Source organism: Lepisosteus oculatus, unplaced genomic scaffold, assembly GCF_040954835.1.
Source record: "Lepisosteus oculatus isolate fLepOcu1 unplaced genomic scaffold, fLepOcu1.hap2 HAP2_SCAFFOLD_67, whole genome shotgun sequence".
Lineage (NCBI taxonomy): Eukaryota > Metazoa > Chordata > Actinopteri > Semionotiformes > Lepisosteidae > Lepisosteus > Lepisosteus oculatus.
The window spans coordinates 398172-418030 of NW_027168224.1; the positions used below are offsets into that span (position 1 = coordinate 398172).

Consider the following 19859-nt stretch of genomic DNA (forward strand, 5'->3'; position numbering starts at 1 on the left):
AAACATGAAATACAAACCTTGCTAATCAGCGCTAGCAGCTGGCAAAAAAAAAAGAAGTCAGCAATGTTTTTTTTCTTTAACCTTAACCCTGCTAATGGAGAAGAGTTAAACGACCGAGTCTATGCAGCTTAAACGGTGCGCACGTCGGGTTCTTAGCTGAAAGGGTGGTAAATCACGCTCACCCCAGTCCTTAATCTTTTAAACAGGATACAAAATTGAACCTAGTCGCCACATCACATACATCCTGTTCAATGATAAAAAGGTAACATCTATCCTCACTCCAGAGTAAATCTCACGTTGAGGGCATATTTTTTTTCACTTTACCGTGAATCGGGCCCGGCTGCACAGAGGAGAGAGGACGGTGACAGGGGAGTCACACGCTGGCGGTTTGAATACGCGGAAGATCACTGAGGGATCCACAGTATATGGACCCTCCGTGCGCCATCAGTCCACACTCCGGACTCTGAATCCTGCCATCCGAGTTAAGATCTCGGCGGAACCTGAGGCGCAGTTCTTTCTTAAAACGTAATCTGGTGAGCATTTCTAGAATCGTACTTGTATAGATGCAGCCTTTAATGTGTTGCTAGGTTAAAATTGATGATTTCTTGAACTTCAGTAGGAAACTGCCCTCTTGATTTCGGATTTAATTTCTTTATTACAGGGGCGCTTTTATGAAGACAGAGTCATGTTCAGGTACTTTGCTTGATGGAGGAAGCTCATTTCGGACTCTGTGATCTGCTCACTTGGAAAGGTCTGCTGTACTACTACAAGAGAGAAGTAGAGTCTGGAAGAAGGGACAATTTTATGATGCTTTGGAAGATAATGTTTTTTTTTTTCTTTGAAATCGAAATGAATCAGAATATCAGTGCAAAAGACAAACTCTTGGTTTGGTTTAAAGAGATATGGTTTTAAAACAGACAAAATGTAGAAAACAGGTGTTTCTCACTTTTGGAAAAGAATGGACCGGGGGTAATATTTTACTAGTTGCAGTGCTGATCTCACTGGGTTACAGTCCTGCAGTGTCACACCAGGGCCAGTGGCGCAATGGATAACGCGTCTGACTACGGATCAGGAGATTGCAGGTTCGACTCCTATCTGGCTCGGGTTGTTTTTAAACGCATCGGGCTACTCCCTAAGCAGTCTGTGCTACTTACTGCATTGTAATCGTACCCAGTAAGAGATTTCCTTCATGTAAATGAACTGCACCTGACAGCTTTAGAAAAACACCTGGGCTCAGTACGGTGCTGAGAGCTCAGCGTTGCTGTTCTAATTAGCACGCACTGCATCGGCTATGAGCCCGAACCTTTCAATTATTCCGATCAGTAAGTCAACACGTAGTCCACATGAACGGTAGAAATATTCTCTTGTCTGTCTCTTGTTTGTATAGAACTGAATGTCCCTGACAATGTACTGTTAGTTTTAATTGAAGAACGGCATTTGTGTTCAAATATACCAGACAAGTTTACGTAACTGCTCATGCGACACTCAGTTGTAATTAGTCAAGAAATAAAGTCGAACAACAGCTGCGGGTTTGATTCTGAACGTATGAGATTGCAGCGCCTTTTACTTTCATTGACAAATGATAGAGATTCGAAGAGAGATCCTTCAGACCAGCAAGCAAACCCACGGCTATTTCGGTTTTCTATCTAGGCAACGTTGGTGTCTGCAATAGCATACATGAAAGCGTGATGCAATTTCTGTGGCTACATTTGTTGCACGTCATGCACAGTAAGAGTGTTTCTAACACCAAATAAAAAGTCAACAATTAGCGATCACGCCTTCTCCTCAGTTAACCCACTGAAACCCTTGCTGTTAACAGTTCTTTACTGCGTGGTTTACGAGCACCTACATATCGTGTCGGTTCTTTCAGCTTTATTCATTAGGTTTGCAAAGGCATAAGTAGAGCACCAGAGGTGCGAACGCAAAATGTGTGGTTATCTGAAGAATTGCTTTCAATGGCAGCGGGTCCAAGCGATTTAGCGTTTTTATAGTACCAGGAAAGGAGAAACGGCACTTCGCCTTTGCCGCGCAGGCACAAGGCGACGTGCGGCAGACGCCGGAGTCGGCAAGTTCCGAACCTGCGCGGGGAATCCCCAACGCACTTAACCACTCGGCCACGACAAAAGCGAGCTCGCTGTCGCCGCATTCCTCCTATAATCTAACACGGAGTGCGAGGTGGCTGCGGAAACCTTTTTAAAGTCGCTCTCCGTTAAAAAAAAATACCTTTCACAAGATTCGTGCCGGCAGACAGACACGCCTCAGAGGGTTTAAGGCTGGCTTCACGTTCAAATGATAAAGTCCCCCAGTCCGGATGTCAAAATGCAACTTTGGCAGACAGAAAAAACATCAACAAACCACAAATGGTTTTTACAAGCTGCACCACACTGCACTTTCAAAAGCATTTACATTCGTGTTAGACGCAGGAATTGCCTTTGATTTGCGCGCTTACGAACGCCATGGAAAACGAAACAAAACTAAAGCCCTCAGCTCCTGCACTTGATTATAATGCCGTTACGTGTCGAAGCAGGAATTTATGTCATCCTACCACTGCAACACGGGGAATAGAGAGAAATGAGTACACGCTACGAATTGTCTCTAATCAGTCCCTACAGTTGTAAGGCGCCTGGAAGCGTGCACCCCCATCATTAATCTTTGCGCATCTGTGCAAGGTAAACTCTGGAGCAGTCTTTGAAACGGCTCAAAGGAAACACGTGATTGATTCCATGTGCATCTGGGGTTCATTTCTTATTTACATTTAATTCAAGGGAAAGGCTTGGGTCAGTTTCAGACGGCCTCCAACAGCGAGATTCAAGCGCCCCACCTTCAGCCCAATCTGCACAGCCAGAACGCCAACGGCTCCTATGCTCTCCGGGGTGCGGTTGTGACCCCGTAACCTAAAATGTTGGTGGCAGACAAATGGAGACTAACAGGTGACGTCCTAGGACATGACTACATTGTGGGGATGGTGACCATTGCTTGGAAAAGAGTGCGAGGCCCCTTTAGAAAAACATTTTGTTAACAGGCATTCTGCCTCAGCCTAAACACCTATAGCTTGCAAAGCGCATGCTATTAGACAGGCACCTCTGCAAGACCTTAAGAGTCTCTTAAACTAGTGATAGTAAGGTGTTCCCAATGGGCGATGTTCGGCTTTCAAATCATCTCTCCGTGGAAGCGCCGAGATGCAGCTGTTTAAGGCTTAGAAGCAGCTGACTGTTTTACTGCCTAACTGATCACTGTCAGTCAGGGAGCTCAGAGGTGAAAAGCCTGTCTGAGAGACAATTCGCCGTCGATCAGTTCAATATGTTCCGTACCAGCTCGGCGCACCTGAGATCATCTTGGTAGCCGTGTAGCTCAGATGAGTGAGAGCGTGTGTGTGTACCACCGTGATTGGATGCCGGTCCTTCTCAGGTCACAGTAAACCTTCTGCTGCCTAACTTTCCTAATTTTGGGGATCCCTTTGAAAAAGCAAAGGAAAAAAAAACTGGCTCTTCATCAGCGTGATCGACCCAACCCAGTGTGCCCCAGTGGCCTAATGGATAAGGCACTGGCCTCCTAAGCCAGGGATTGTGGGTTCGAGTCCCATCTGGGGTGCTCCTGTCCCATTTTGAGCATACAAATGTCTTTGTGGTTTGCAAAGCTACAACTCCACCTTACTCAGTGAGCGTCTCTGCTTTTCTCTCACATACAGTTGGGAGAAAAACTTTTGTAAACAGCCCTTCGGAATGATGTGGATTTCTGCATGAATGGCTCCTAACATGTGATCTTATCTTTATCTAAGTCATAATAATTAATAAAGAGATTCTGATTTAACAAAGAACACACACCCAACATTTGACATTGCTGTTTCTTTATTGACCAAATGGTTTAAACAATCAAGGTCATTGATGGAAAAAGTACGTGAACCCTTATATTAAGGAGCTAGTGGAACCTCCTTTATGACAAAAACCTCAACCCCCACTTTCTGTAGCGGCTTGTCAGACCTGAGCAGCGGTTAGGAGGTATTTTGGCCTATTCCTCTATGCAAAACTGTTTCAGTTCATGTATATTTTTGGGATGTCTTGCGCTGAATGGCCTGCTTCAGATCACGCCACAGCACTTCAATGGGATTGGGGTCAGGACTCTTACTTGGCCATCCCAACATACAGAATTTCTTCTGTTTCAGCCACTCTGTTGTTGATGTACTCCTTTGTTTTTGTCATGTTGCAAGACCCAGCGTCTTTTGAGTTTTAGATCACAGGCAGACACCCTGACATTCTGCTGTAGAATTTCCTGATACATCTCGGAATTCATCGGTCCCTCGATGATTGCAAGCCGTACAGCCTCCGCCATGCTTCCCAGGTGGGATGAGGTTTTGGAGTTGGTATGCGGTGTTTTGTTATCTCCAAACATAACGCTGTGCACATTTACCAACAAGTTCAACTTTTGTCACGTCTGTCCACAGAACATTGTTCCAGGAGTTGTGGAACATCCATGTGGTCTTTAGCAAACTTGAGAGGGGCAGTGGTGGTTTTTTTGGGGGGGAGAGCAGTGGTTTCCTCCGTGGTGACCTCGCATGATCACCACTCCTGTTCAGATTTCTTCTTATGGTGGACTCATGGACACAGACGTAAGACAAAGTAAACCACCTGTTTGCTAGATCCCATCCCCACTCAGCAAGTCAAAGATTCCCTCGAAGGACTGGCAGGACCTATAATTAGTATGATGAATGCATCGCTTGCGTCAGGCAACGTACATGATCAATTTAAGGTAGTGGTTCTTAGACCGCTCCTTAAGAAGTCAAATTTGGATCCACAAGTTCTTAACAACTACAGGCCTGTCTCAAAGGTCCCATTTCAATCTAAAAGTTTTGAGAGAATAGTTGTTGCCCAACGTCAATCGTATCTGGATTCAAATAATATACTTGAGAAATTTCAGTCTGGTTTCTGAAACTGCATTAACAAGAGTCGTAAATTATATTCTCTTAGCTACTGATGCGGGGAATGCAACAGTGCTAGGAATGCAAACTTTAGGTTGCGCTTCTTCATGCTGCATCATTGGCATGAGTGGAGCTTTTTAAACGTCTGTACTTACTGCGCCCCATAAGAAATCGTTTGTCCCTGTTCAAAAGAGATTGTGCGATGTCCTGCAGCGTTCGCAAAGCAAACCTTTGACAGTTTGAATAGAGGAATTTATTCTGCTTCCTGTGCGTGCAGTAGTTACAAACTTGAACGTCTTTACACGATCTCCTGCAGTTTTCAGTGGGCGGGCTTTGTCAGATGGCTTGGAAAAACGCACTGTGTTTCGGCTCGGGAAACATCATGAGCAGTGTCCTGCATGTTTTCTGTGTATAGCTGTCTTTTAACGCATACAGAATTCATTCGAAATCATTGATTTCTCCAATTAACAAGGGTCCCTTAAATGATGAGTCAAAGTAACATCTAATCGGATTAGTTTCCTTAGAGCTGGTTCAGAGTTTGCTCAAGAGTTTACCTATCACAGATGCGCAAAGAAGAATGTTGGGGGTGCACGCTTCAAGGCGCCTTACAGCTGTAGGGAGTGATTCGAGACGATTCGTGGCGTGTGCTCGTTCCCATATACCATACGCCCCGGCGTGCAGTGCTAGGATGACGTACAATACCGCTTGGGCACGTAACGGTGTTATATGCAAGTGCGGGACGTGAGGGTTTTCGTTTGTTCGTTTTGTTTTGCTCTGCTTTGCTTTGTTTTGCTTTCCATCGCGTGGGTAAGAGCGTAAATAAAAAGGCGATTCCTGCGTCTACCACTAATGTAAGAGCTATTTCAAGTGCGACGTGGTGCGGCTTTTCAAATGCTTGTGGGCATTTCTCTGTTGTTGATTCTTTTTTTGTGTGTAACAAAGTGGCATTTTCATGTCCGGACGGGGAGACTTTATCATTCCGACATGAAGCCACCCTTAAGTCCTCTGAGGCGTGTCTGTCTGCAAGGCTTGTATTTTGGAAATGTTTTTTTGAAACGGAGAACGACTTTGAAATAGGCTTCCGCCGGCGCCTCGCGATCCAGGTAAGATTGTAGCAAGAACGCAGCGGTGGTGGGGCTTGCTGTAGTCGTGGCAGAGTGGTTAAGGCGATGGACTAGAAAGCCATTGGGGTCTCCCCGCGCAGGTTCGAATCCTGCCGACTACGTTATCCGCCTCCAGTCGGTGTGTTTCGGCGCAAGCAAAGAAGCACGCCTCTTTGCTGTTCCTGGTGGTTTTAAAACGCCCAATCGCTTGTACCCGCTGCCTTGGAAATAAGTTCTTCAGCGTCCGCGAATGGCATTTTGCAGCTGGAAGCAGATGTCGACGCGTTTTGCACAGAGCACCAAAAAAGCGTCTTTTTTGAAGGCCCAGGCACTGAGCATTGGTGGTTCAGTGGTAGAATTCTCGCCTGCCACGCGGGAGGCTCGGGTTCGATTCCCGGCCAATGCAGTGGCTTTTGCAGCGAGCGGCTCCATCACTTGCATCCCCTTGCAACTCGCAACTCAAAAAACCCACTGAAGCTAAGCAGGTGTGAGCCAGGTCAGTACCCGGATGAGGGTGAGCTACAGGGAAAAACAAAGCTTCCAGCTGGAAGCGGTGTTAATGGTGCCGGCGGTGGGGCGCTCGCCCTGAGGTCTGTGCGGGTCCCAATGCCCCAGTATAGTGACGGAGATGCTGTGTTGTAAAAGGGCGCTGTCTTTTGGATGAGATGTAAAACCGAGGTCACAGCGCTCTGTGGTCATTCAAAATGACCACCAAAACCTTTGACAAAAGCTCTTGGTAATTGATGGTCTTCAATAATGCTTCTCCTTTAGGTACATTTTAAATCAGCTGAAAAATGCTGTGAAATGGGGGGGCACTTCAGGCCAGTGTAGGATTTGGGTTACAAGAACCATGAAACTGCACGAGAAAGCCCTTACACTGAATTACAAGGCTTTCTATTCAAAGGAGGACAAAAGAAATTCCCTGAGTTCGATTTTTTGCAGCACAGAGAGGAGCACTGTTGTGAGGCTGGTTAGCTCAGTTGGTTCGAGCGTGGTGCTAATGACGCCAAGGTCACGGGTTCGAGCCCCGTACTGGCCAGGTCCTTTTCTCCTCTCTTACCAAAGCTGTTAGGTTCCTTTCCGTGGTGAGAGGGGTTGTCATGCAACGCTGCCACATAGTGCCGACAGACAAGAGTGTTGCGGGAGAAGAGAAAAGTGTTTGAAGATTTAAGAGTGTCTTAGGTGGAGCCAAAATCAAGTGTCACAAATACAAGTGGGAGGATTTCCAATGTTTAATATGGTAAAAATAAGCGGAAGTTATCTGCCGGTCCGGCACAGTCTGCCATGCTTTTGTCATATACTGTAAAGTGGTGTCGAACTGGGTGTCGAACTGGAGCCTCACCATTTGCATATGTGAGGCTCCAGTTATACATCGAGTGTCACATTAAATGACAAAAATGAAGAGAGTTAAAGCAGCTGGAGAGGTTTTCTTACAACTTTTGAGCTGACACAGTTTTGGAAAATGTTTCCTTCACGCTGCACTGTACAACATAGGCAGCCAAGAGTCTCCAAAACAAAACAGAATTGACAGATAGGAGAAAATTCCCACTCATCCTGAAGTTCCCAAAATCCAGCACTGAGCGTAAACAAAGTGTCTAAGTAGCGTGGGAATGCTAACCCTAACCCTAGCTGGAGTTTGAGCAATCCAGCACTGAGCGTAAAAAGATGAGTCAAAGTAACGTCTAATCGGATTAGTTTCCTTAGAGCTGGTTCAGAGTTTGTTCAACAGTTTACCTTTCACAGATGGGCAAAGAAGAAAGTTGGGGTCGCACGCTTCAAGGCACCTTACAGCTGTAGGGAGTGATTCAAGACGATTCGTGGCGTGTGCTCGTTCCCATATACCGTACGCCCCGGGGTGCAGTGCTAGGATGACGTACAATACCGCTTGGGCACGTAACGGCGTTATATGCAAGTGCGGGACGTGAGGGTTTTCGTTTGTTCGTTTTGTTTTGCTCTGCTTTGCTTTGTTTCGTGGTCAAGAGGCGTAAGGTAAGTCGTAATCCAGGGAGAACACTGGTGGCAAACAGTCCGAGGTGAGAGGCGAGGTCCAAAGTCAAAAAGGCAGAAGGGGAGTCCAATATCCAGAATAAACGAGGTAATGGAAAAAATGCCAGGTAGAGCTCTCAAGGAATAGACTCAATACTGAGCAGCGGGAAGCAGGTAAAGATGGTAAAAATAGCACTGTGTACCGCACGGTGGAGTGTGTGCAGGTGGGTTAACTCGTGCGGCAGCGTTTGTTAATAATCACCCACTGCTGGTGCTGATTAGATCGCTTAAGAGTTGGTCTTAACTGCCTGGCGGTCATGACAAGCTCCTCTTTAAGCTGTGGTTTAGTTTTGCAATCGTATTTCTAGAGCAGTTATTTATGGGGGTGGGTGGGTCTTTCACAGAGGCTCAGGACAAATCCCCCACATGAAATTTTACTGTGTGCGTTCAGACAGTCACAGGTCAAGAGCCAGGCAGGAGGACAATGGACAGAAGAGCCAACGAACTAAAAATAAAAGAACGAATATGAAAAAGCCACCATCTTTTTCTTTTTGACATTTTCCGACTTTCATGCAAGCCAGGACAAAGTTGCTCGTAGCTACTTGTGGATTCAAATACTCTATCGAGTGCTTTGATGAGTTTTTGCAATTTGATTGTCGTCCTGTCAGCCTGTTTCTGTTTTTTTTTTCAATCTAGGGATGGAAAGTATGAGGGAAATGATGGAGCAATCAATAACCGCTCCGGAAAAATGGCAGAAAGGAATGGTCCGTCACTAAGGACATTTGTGAAGCAGAGGAGTGACATCACCACAAAGGCGACACATTCTGCTGATGGTTTTGGTGAATAATGATTGAGGCGCGTTAAGAGAAAGGTAGCTGTGTCAGCATGCGTAGGCTGCAAAGGATCAAGCAAAGGTTTACTCCATGCTGAAAAGAGAAGAAAAGAAGCACAATGTTTCGACTGTGGAGCTTTCTGCACCATCTTCTTTAGCGGTGATGATGTTTACATTGGAAAAAATGAGACATGCGTCCCTGGGTGGCCTTGAACCACCAACCTTTCGGTTAACAGCCGAATGCGCTAACCGATTGCGCCACAGAGACTGACGGCCGCTTGTGCTCTCTACATTTGCAGGTTTATGGTCAAAGAAAACAATCACTTGCGCTTCTTGCAGCCGGCAATCTTTTTCCACTGACAACCAAGAAATGGATTTCATCTTTCACAAGCTGTATGGATTTCTTCAAAAACAAGTTATTCCAGAAAGGAAATGAATTCTTGCATTAAACTGAACCAAGCTGTACATGTTTGTCTGAAATGAGACATTCGGCACAACAAGACACGGAGAGAGGCACCGCTGGTATTCAGACCCAGGATCGCCTGCTTACTAGGCGGGCACTTTAAGCCACTAGGGAACAGCACCAGCGGAGCACCGCGCTTTTACAGACACTTAGACACATCTGCATTCGGTGTGCACTTAACCTGCTCTCTGAGCCCGTTGCCTCCGTCCCATTTAATAGCAGAACTGACGCCAAGAGAAATGATGAGAAATGGCATTTATCGGGCACTTTTCATGTCCAAGGAGCTCAATGCCCTTGACACCTCCCCAAGGCGACAGAGCTGTGCATTCTTTGGCGACACCATTTTTTCTTTTGTTTAATTTCTATACTTATTGATAGAATAAAAACGATATGTCATGTACTGTAAGGGAAATGTCTCTTTTCATGGGGAAAGCTAGCACCAGCAAATGTTGTGTTTAGAAGAAGTGATTTAACATGACACGTGACCTAATTTACCGGAGCAAAAGCTCACCCAGCAAGCCCTGCTTTACTTCTACAGGAGAGAAGTACTGTAGAGTCTGCTAGATGTTCAGCTGGGTAGCTACTTCAGCATGCCTCGGCTGCAAAGGATCAAGTAATAGGTTTATTGCATGCTGAAAAGAGAAGAACGGAAACACAGCATTTCGACTGTGAGGTCTTCTCACACCTGAAGAAGCCTCACACCTGTAAAAGGCTCCATGGTTTTCTTTCTTCTCTTTTCAACATGGAATACACCTATTGTCTGCAAGATGTGACAATTTCATGGTGTTTTGGAAGAAAACCTTTTTTCTTTGAATTCAAAATCAATCGGAATTTCAGCACGACACATCAACACTATTTCTGTTCTCTGTGGTAGAGTGCAAGCGCATGTTCCATGGGCCAGTGTCGTAATGGATAACGCGTTTGACTTCGAATCAGAAGATTGTAGGTTGGAGTCCTGCCTGGCTCGTGAGGCTTTTAAACCTCTCAGGTTCCTCGGTAACAGGTTGCCGTCATGTATATGAACTATAAAAAAGCATTTGCCACAACCCGTAAATTAGCACGCAAGTGCGGGCTAGGTAACACAGAACTGTATGGAGATCATCTCCAGCTCCGAGCTCAATTGCAATGAAAAAACATGCAGAACAGAACTGGAGAGCAGCTGAATTTGTGCTCAGTAGGGTGGGGAGGACTCAGCATTGCTATTGTTCTAATTATTATGAACTGCAGGGGATCTGAATCAGAACATGTCAGTTAGTTTGATCATTGCGTCAATATGTAGGCCACGTTAATATAGAATTATTACTTTGTCTGTCTCTTCTTTGTATATAGCTGAATGTCCCTGACAATTTCATGTTGCCTGCGATGTGTCCCCTCTCCCCACAGCAGTGGCAGATGACCAGCCGTCATCGCTCCCCCAGCATCGTCGCGCTGGGCGTCTCCTCCTCCCCATCTGATTCCCCGTGCGCCCCTCCGTTGGCGCCCACCGGTTTCCTCGAATACGGCATCAGTCTGCTCAGCCAGAGCCAGGGCCTGCTCCGAGGGGACCAGTGCGGCCAGCATCACGTGGCACTGCACCTCAGTCGGCGCCGGGGCCAGGAACGCCTGGAGCGCTATTTCCCGGTGGGCCTCCTCCGGGAGAGTAGGGTAACCCTGGCGGGCTAAGTAGGCCACGTCTGCGGCTGTTACCTTCACTGTTACCTGGATACCTCTTTATCTAGAACTCACTCTTCCCCCTGCCTGTCTGGCTTCTTTTAATCCTTCTGTGCCCGGATTGCAGCGGGTAAGATATTTTTCCAAGAAAAAAAGAGAAATTAAAAAAAGAGAAATTTCACCAGAGCCCCTGCTCATGTCTAATTTTTAGTTTAGAAGGATTCAAGCAAGATTTTGGATGAAAGGCAGCGACCTTAATCAAGCCCAAATCATAATTGAACCCATTCAGAGCCTACATTACATTTTAGTGTTTCATTCTGAGCAGAATGCCCTCACACCTGAAGAAGGCTTGCGTTTTCTTCTCTTTTAAGCATGTGTACAATGCTGTAATACAATTTAAAATAATTAAAAGTTTAAAAAGTATCAACTAAACTCCATTAATATCGAGTGTCTTTTATACAGCTTTTATACAGCTTTTAAGTATAGATTACACTTTTCTAAAATGTATTTAAAAAATAAAAACGATTACTAATCTAATCTTTCCACGTTTGATCCCAAAATCCCAAGAAAAATTAATCTAAACTAGGAGAAAGCTATGCTGAAAGTTTATTAATATACTTAGAAGACAAAGATAACAATTTATGTTGCATTTGTCTGATTGTGAATCAAAAAATACATTTAATTAACTGCTCTCAGTGACAGCTGACAATCCTCCATACACTCAAGTGAAAAATTAGTAATGCCAATGTAAACGTCGTATTTACAATTTGTTGATAATAGAAATGTTAAGTTCTCTAAAGCTTTTTGAGGCAGCAAAAGATTTGAACACCCTATATTGTAATGAGCTGCTGAGCTGAGAATGGGTTATGTTCCTGCTGTCAGAGGGGGTGGAAAGTGCCCGCGGTTATTTAATTAGTATTACAATTCACACTGATTCCCTTGCAAAGGTATGGACATAAGAATATTCGTGCGTGGTCAAAAAATGGCATTAAGCACTTAAAATTAATATGGTTAATAAGAGTAAACTGGAACATGCTGTAACAAGATCGGCTAAACTGGGATCTATCGCTTACGCCTGAAATTGGAGCTGCTGTCGCAGTGAATAGCGACTAATAAGTCTGTCTTTCTGTGGGGGGAAGGGAATCTGATCTGATCTGCAAACCTCCAACAGAGCTGTTCAACTGGTTTTTGTCGGGCACATCAAGTGTCAGGTGTAAGCGATAAATATATTTAGCTGAAAAGCTGTACAACGCAAGACATTTCAGTACTCTAGGTTTCGTGAAAAAGCACATTGTGCTGCTGTAATACAGTTTAAAATAATTAAAAGTCTAAACAGTATCAGCTTATGTATGGGTTGTAATTTAAAAAAAGTCAAAAACCGCACTCAAAATGCAATTTAGCGCTTTCTGGCAAGAGGAGACACCCAAATTAATAATGTAACATGCTACTGTTTGTGCATGGATATAGTTATAATGCTATTTCCTTAGACACGTGATTCCATGTTTTATTTTGAATCCCCGGCGGAACCGGGCATCCATAAGAATCAAGTACTGTAACAGGTTTATTCTATGCTGAAAAAAAAGAAGAAAGAAAACACATTCCATAAGAATCAGCGCCTTTATATAGCGCCTTTAAAGGTGGCTTCTCAAAACGCTTTACAGGATAAAAACAACAATAACAACAACAACAACAACAATATTGTGTTTCATTGCACTTTGACAGATTGTCTTTAAATCAACTGTTGATTTAAAGTTTGACAGTAAATGTTTATATTGTAACGCATACAGCCTCCATTTCTTATTAAAAATGTAGCCTAAGAGGGGGGGTCTGCTCTCACAATCCTCCATATACTCAAGTGAAAAATTAATAATGCCAATGTAAACATCGTATTTACAATTTGTTGATAATAAAAATGTTAAGTTTTTTAAAGCTTTGTGATAGTTTACCCAGTTTACCCATTGTTATTAAAAATGACTTGGATTCGAACATGTTGTGATATTTAGAAATATAAAAGTCAATTAACTGTCAATTTCCATATTTATGTCTTTATTTAGCGGTTTCATTAGTGACAAAGGCTAAACTTTCTTGGAAAAATGTCTTTGCTGTCTTGCTGATACGTTAAGCTTTCTAAACTCAGCCACAAAGTCATGTGACTGATTTTTCGCCCTGTTTCGTTGGTTAAACGCAATGATCACAAGCACCACCATGGTAACTGGGACATGTAGTTTTTAATTCAGATTGAATTATAACTGTACGTACTGTAGCGGCGAGGCTTATTAATAAGACAGAATTAAGTGTTGCTGTGCTTTCCCAAATGAGGCCCCATCTCCCTCTTCATCTCTGTGGTGCAGTAACAGAGAAGCTATTCATGCAGACTGATTTAAAGATGTTTTCTTTTGATAAGGTACAGCTCCCAAATGGGGATGCACTTAGCTAAGCCTGGCTATCATGATCAATGGTCATCCATTGGCGCCTAAAGGTCTGCAAGATTCCAAGAGAGAGCCTCATCCAAGTGGTCTACAACCCCAAGGTCAACATCACCAGAGCACCGTCGCAAGCTGAACAGCAAAGCCTGGCATAGAGCCAGAGAGCGCGGATTAGACAGCAACAAGCCTGCAACTGCTTTGTGCCCGCAGGAGATCTGAATCCCCAGAGATTGGATGAGTATTCAACTTCACTGCATGACAGCTCGAGAATTCAATTGTTATCCCAACCAGTTGATATCAATTTAATTCCTAAGAGTTATGTACTTGTTTTGAGTATCTAGTGTAGAAGTTATAACCAAGTTCATTTACGAAACGGTCTAAATGAATGATATACTGAACGTATGTCCTCTTGATATATGTAACTCTTTGTAACTGACTGAATATATACCTTTTGTATTCTGATAACCCTCTCGATAAGATCTGTTAGGTTTACATGCATATTCTATGTATTAATAAATGTATCCTCGTGTATTAGTACCTGTGTGTGTGCGTTGTTTGAGTTATGTCGCATGGTTGGATTCTAAAGCCATCAAAAGAATCAACTTTGTGATTTACTGCTATAATGAATAATTGTCTCAGTAAATCCCAAATCCTACAGAACTAGTGCCTTCAGAGAGCACACTACAGATGTTACCTATTTATCGTTGAACAGGATGTATGTGATGTGGCGACTAGGTTCAATTTTGTATCCTCTTTAAAAGATTAAGGATTGGGGTGAGTGTGATTTACCACCCTTTCAGCTAAGAACCCGACGTGCGGACCGTTTAAGCTGCATAGACTCGGTCGTTTAACTCTTCTCCATTAGCAGGGTTAAGGTTAAAGAAAAAAACATTGCTGACCTCTTTTTTTTTTGCCAGCCGCGAGCGCTGATTAGCAAGGTTTGTATTTCATGTTTTGCAAGTTGCATCCATTTTAAGAAAAACAAGTCGTTCAAGACAGGAAATGAATGCTTGCATTTAATTAAGTCTAGCCGTAGGCGGTTGTCCATAATGACCAGTTCTGTTTGAGAAGACAGAACAAAAAAGGCACCGCTGGGATTCAGAGCCAGGGTCTCCTGTTCACTAGGCAGGCGCTTTAAGCAACTAAGCCACGGCGCCCCAGGAGCACTGTCCTTTTGCAGCCACTTGGACACACCACTCAGACACATCTGCATTCGGTGTGTGCTCCGCCTGCTCGCTGAGCAAGTTGCCACCTTTACATACAATAGCAACATCAACACCAAGAGAAAGGGTGACAAATGGCTTTTATCTGGAACTTTTCATGTCCAAGGAGCTCGATGTGCTTTCTGTGTACAACAGGGCCACTGATCTCCACACTGGCCATTGAACCACAGCAGTGGCTTGCTGGCTTGACATCTCCCAAGGAAAATGTTGAAATCGCATGTGGAACAGGAAAATGACCCTCGAGTACGAGGGAAAAAAAAGAAAAAGATCATCTGGAGCGCGCCAACCCATGTCCGGACAGCCCACTTCTGTCGACGAGGTGGCTGAGTGGTTAAGGTGATGGACTGCTAATCCATTGTGCTCTGCACACATGGGTTCAAATCCCATCCTCGTCGCTCTCCATGTCTGACACGTGTGCCCGTTTGGCATTGGCCATCCTGTCGTTTGCTCCGGTTCTAGAGCTGTGCATTTTCTAGCGGTGGCTGAACATGGTATAGTAGGCTAACGTCGGTATCGAGCAGTAACAGTAATGGTATTTACGTGCCGCTGCTGCCAAGTAGCTCTGGTTTGAGACCGCGTTTTCACTTACTTGCAACGCAAACAGAGAAAGCGATTTTTGACAGTCTCTCGAGAGACTGCGCTAGGTGTTTAGGGATAGACTTTGTCAGTTCCCCCTGGGATGGTGGCCTCTCAAATAGTTTGTGATTCCTCTAGACGTTTATACAGTAGAAGCCTGCTTCGTGGCTTAAATCCAAGCTAAGGAAACGAGTTAGAGGTCTGATGCAGAACTGCGAATTCAATGAAGGGGAACACTACAGTACATTGCACTGTATGTGTGAGGAAAGCTGCCCCCTACTGTTCCTTGTCGACCGAACAGAGGACTGTAAAGGATACCGCTAAGAAACTTTAGGATGCTGGTTGGAATCCAGCTCCAAAGTAGCCCCTTTGGGTGTTATGTCATCAAAAAGTAAGAACAGCGAATCTCCATTTGATCAAAAGCGCAACAGAACTGTTTTCCGTGGAGCAGGTTTCAGACCCGTAGACCTGTTTTATTTGTAGGGCAGGGCGCATTCCCAAACGCGAATCTCCTGTTTTAGAAATGCTTTGGGCGGCGTGAAGTGAAAATAAGAAGTGGGCTCCAGATGCACATGGAAGCAATCAAGTGTTTCATCCGAGCTGTTTCAAAGACTGCTCAACAGCTTTCCTTTTACAGAGGCCCAACGATTAATGATGGGGGTGCACCCTTCAATGTGCCTTACGACTCTAGGGAGTGATTGAGACGATTCGTAGCGTGTGTTCATTTCCCTCTATTCCCCATGTTGCAGTGGTAAGACGGTGTGCATTCTGACAGCAATCTCTTTCAAAAAATGATTTTACCTTATCGCGGCTTTGCCCTTCTTGCCTCTTTGGACAATATCTCCATCTTGTGGTCGTTGTTGGTAATGTCTTCTTATGCCCTTTTTTATTTAAATTCTCTATTAGTTGATTATAGAATCTCTACAATGGAGTTGAAAACATCAGTTTTATAGCAGACAATATGACATTATTTATAGTCCAATTAGAAACTTATTACCCTGTTTTTAACATAATAACAAATTAAAATTGATTAAAACTAAGTTTGGAACACCAGGGAACATAACGAATGATTTTTAGGAAAACCATGAGGTTCTCTGTGTCCGATGCCTGCAAGGGGAGAAAGCTAGAATCCTTTAATTTTTTCAAAATTTGAAAATAAACATCATATAACAACTGCTTTCATTCCTAGGAATGAAAAATAACAATTTTTGAAGACATAGTAGTTTCTAAAACACTACAATAAAGTTAAAAACATCAGTTTTATATTACATTATTTTTAGTGAAATTAGTCATTTTTTGCACTATTTTTAATAAAATATCTAATTAAAAGTGATTAAAATTAAGTTTGGAACAACAAGGAACACAAAAAAAAAGATTTTTAGGAAAACCATGAGGTCCTCTGTGCCCGATGCCTGCAAGGGGAGAAAGCTAGAATCCTAAAAAAAAGTTATCAATTCTAGAGCCTAAGAGGAAAACAAGACAAATGTATATCTCCAAATAATTTTATGTGCTTCAGAAGAGCCCAGGAAAGTTTTTTGCATACATGAAACCACGCCCGTTTGCACATAAGCAGACATGGTTGCACACACGACTGCATGAAAGCACACGTGCATGCGAAGTCATCCTGTTGAGCATTTGAAAAGCCGCACCACGCCGCACTTGAAATAGCTCTTACATTAGTGGTAGACGCAGGAATCGCCGTTTTATTTACGCTCTTACCAACGCGATGGAAAGCAAAACAAAGCAAAGCAGAGCAAAACAAAACGAACAAACGAAAACCCTCACGTCCCGCACTTGCATATAACGCTGTTACGTGCCCAAGCGGTATTGTACGTCATCCTAGCACTGCACCCTGGGGCGTAAGGTATATGGGAACGAGCACACGCCACGAATCGTCTCGAATCACTCACTACAGCTGTAAGGCGCCTTGAAGCGTGCACCCCCAACATTCTTCTTTGCGCATCTGTGAAAGGTAAACTCTTGAGCAAACTCTGAACCAGCTCTAAGGAAACTAATCTGATTAGATGTTACTTTGACTCATCTTTTTACTCTCAGTGCTGGATTGCTCAAACTCCAGCTAGGGTTAGGTTTAACATTCCCACACTATTTAGACACTTTGTTTACGCTCAGTGCTGGATTTTTGGAACTTCAGGACGAGTGGGAATTTTCTCCTATCTGTCAATTCTGTTTTGTTTTGGAGACTCTTGGCTGCCTATGTTGTACAGTGCAGCGTGAATGAAACATTTTCCAAAACTGTGTCAGCTCAAAAGTTGTAAGAAAACCTCTCCAGCTGCTTTAACTCTCTTCATTTTTGTCATTTAATGTGACAATCGATGTATAACAGGAGCCTCACATATGCAAATGGTGAGGCTCCAGTTCGACACCACTTTACAGTATATGACAAAAGCATGGCAGACTGTGCCAGACCGGCAGATAACGTCCGCTTATTTTTACCATATTAAACATTGGAAATCCTCCCACTTGCATTTGTGACACTTGATTTTGGCTCCACCTAAGACACTCTTAAATCTTCAAACACTTTTCTCTTCTCCCGCAACACTCTTGTCTGTCGGCACTGTGTGGCAGCATTGCATGACAACCCCTCTCACCACGGAAAGGAACCTAACAGCTTTGGTAAGAGAGGAGAAAAGGACCTGGCCCGTACGGGGATCGAACCCGCGACCTTGGCATTATTAGTACCACGCTCGAACCAACTGAGCTAACCGGCCTCGCAACAGTGCTCCTCTCTGTGCTGCAAAAAATCAAACTCAGGGAATTTCTTTTGTCCTCCTTTGAATAGAAAGCCGTGTAATTCAGTGTACGGGCTTTCTCGTGCAGTTTCATGGTTCTTGTAACCCAAATCCTACACTGGCCTGAAGTGCCCCCCCATTTCACAGCATTTTTCAGCTGATTTAAAATGTACCTAAAGGAGAAGCATTATTGAAGACCATCAATTACCAAGAGCTTTTGTCAAAGGTTGTGGTGGTCATTTTTAATGACCACAGAGCACTATGACCTCGGCTTTACATCTCATCCAAAAGACAGCGCCCTTTTACAACACAGCTTCTCGGAAGCTTTGTTTTTCCCTGTAGCTCACCCTCATCCAGGTACTGACCTGGCTCACACCTGCTTAGCTTCAGTGGGTTTTCAGTTGCGAGTTGCAAAAGTTGGGATGCAAGTGATGGAGCCGTTCGCTGCAAAAGCCACTGCATTGGCCAGGAATCAAAACCAAGCCTCCTGCGTGGCAGGCGAGAGTTCTAACAATGAACCACCAATGCTCAATGCCTGTACCTTCAAAAAAGACGCTTTTTTGGTGCTGTGTGCAAAAAGCGTCGACATCTACTTCCAGCTGCAAAATGCCATCCGCGGACGCTGTGAATTTATTTATTTAGACACCGCTCAGAATCCCCTGTAAGATTCTCCTTCAATTCCGTTTTGCAGTGCTTTAGCTCTTTCAAAAGGCTTTGCTTTGCTAGTCACAATCCAAGGCTTGTGACAGCATTTGAAAACACTTGCCACTGCGTTGGCCAGGAATCGAACCCGGGTCAATTGCTTGGAAGGTAGCTATGCTCACCACTATGCCACCAACACATGCCCGGGGGAGCCCTCCAGGACACCACCAGAGAATGCTCACGATTTCAGAAGCTGTCTCCGGGACGTGCTGGTTCCACACATCCTGAATAAATCATGTTATTGTTAGTTGCTGTAGCTAGACGTTCAAATGAGTTTCATGGCCAGATGAACTGTTTCCTCAAGTGGTATAGTATTGCAGTAAGACAGCACGATGCCTGCAAGACTATGTCACGCTAAACGCCACAGATTGTGTTTGTCCGATCGTGTCAGTCGTCCTGCAGCCACGGGAAGTGGGACACAAACATGCTGCAATGCTTTCAAGACATTAGGATTTGTTTGTGCAACATCCGAGAAGAGTACTTGTGGCTTGAATGTGACTGAGCAAGGTGTTTAAAGACAGAGACTGAAAACTGTTAAAGGATGAGTCAAAGTAACGTCTAATCGGATTAGTTTCCTTAGAGCTGGTTCAGAGTTTGCTCAAGAGTTTACCTTTCACAGATGCGCAAAGAAGAATGTTGGGGGTGCACGCTTCAAGGCGCCTTACAGCTGTAGGGAGTGATTTCAGACGATTCGTGGCGTGTGCTCATTCCCATATACCGTACGCCCCGGGGTGCAGTGCTAGGATGACGTACAATACCGCTTGGGCACGTAACGGCGTTATATGCAAGTGCGGGACGTGAGGGTTTTGCGTTTGTTCGTTTTGTTTTGCTCTGCTTTGCTTTGTTTTGCTTTCCATCGCGTTGGTAAGAGCGTAAATAAAAAGGCGATTCCTGTGTCGACCACTAATGTAAGAGCTATTTCAAGTGCGCCGTGGTGCGGCTTTTCAAATGCTTAACAGGATGATTTTGCATGCACGCGTGCTTTCATGCAGTCGTGTGTGCAACCATGTCTGCTTACGTGCAAACGGGCGTGGTTTCATGTATGCAAAAAACTTTCCTGGGCTCTTCTGAAGCACATAAAATTATTTGGAGATATACATTTGTCTTAGTTTCCTCTTAGGCTCTAGAATTGATAACTTTTTTTTCATTTTTGGCATTTTTCATCATTTTCCAGAAAGTGGTTGCAAGCCCGATATCATGCGAAGAAACTTCAGGATTCGGGGATCAGTCAAT

General features: G+C 44.2%; 6 non-coding genes across 6 annotated transcripts; 4 read left to right on the top strand and 2 right to left on the bottom strand.

Annotated features, from left to right (window-relative positions):
* Nucleotides 1-3518: 3518 nt before the first annotated feature.
* Nucleotides 3519-3591, top strand: trnar-ccu (transfer RNA arginine (anticodon CCU)). The gene has a single exon. It is a non-coding gene; the product is annotated as a tRNA-Arg (tRNA).
* A 2762-nt stretch (nt 3592-6353) lies between these two features.
* trnag-gcc (transfer RNA glycine (anticodon GCC)) lies at nt 6354-6424 on the top strand. The gene has a single exon. It is a non-coding gene; the product is annotated as a tRNA-Gly (tRNA).
* Nucleotides 6425-6983: 559 nt separating this feature from the next.
* On the top strand, nt 6984-7057 carry trnai-aau (transfer RNA isoleucine (anticodon AAU)). Its single transcript has one exon. It is a non-coding gene; the product is annotated as a tRNA-Ile (tRNA).
* A 1973-nt stretch (nt 7058-9030) lies between these two features.
* Nucleotides 9031-9104, bottom strand: trnan-guu (transfer RNA asparagine (anticodon GUU)). The gene has a single exon. It is a non-coding gene; the product is annotated as a tRNA-Asn (tRNA).
* A 5807-nt stretch (nt 9105-14911) lies between these two features.
* Nucleotides 14912-14993, top strand: trnas-gcu (transfer RNA serine (anticodon GCU)). Its single transcript has one exon. It is a non-coding gene; the product is annotated as a tRNA-Ser (tRNA).
* Nucleotides 14994-17829: 2836 nt separating this feature from the next.
* On the bottom strand, nt 17830-17903 carry trnai-aau (transfer RNA isoleucine (anticodon AAU)). Its single transcript has one exon. It is a non-coding gene; the product is annotated as a tRNA-Ile (tRNA).
* Between the last annotated feature and the right edge of the window lie 1956 nt (nt 17904-19859).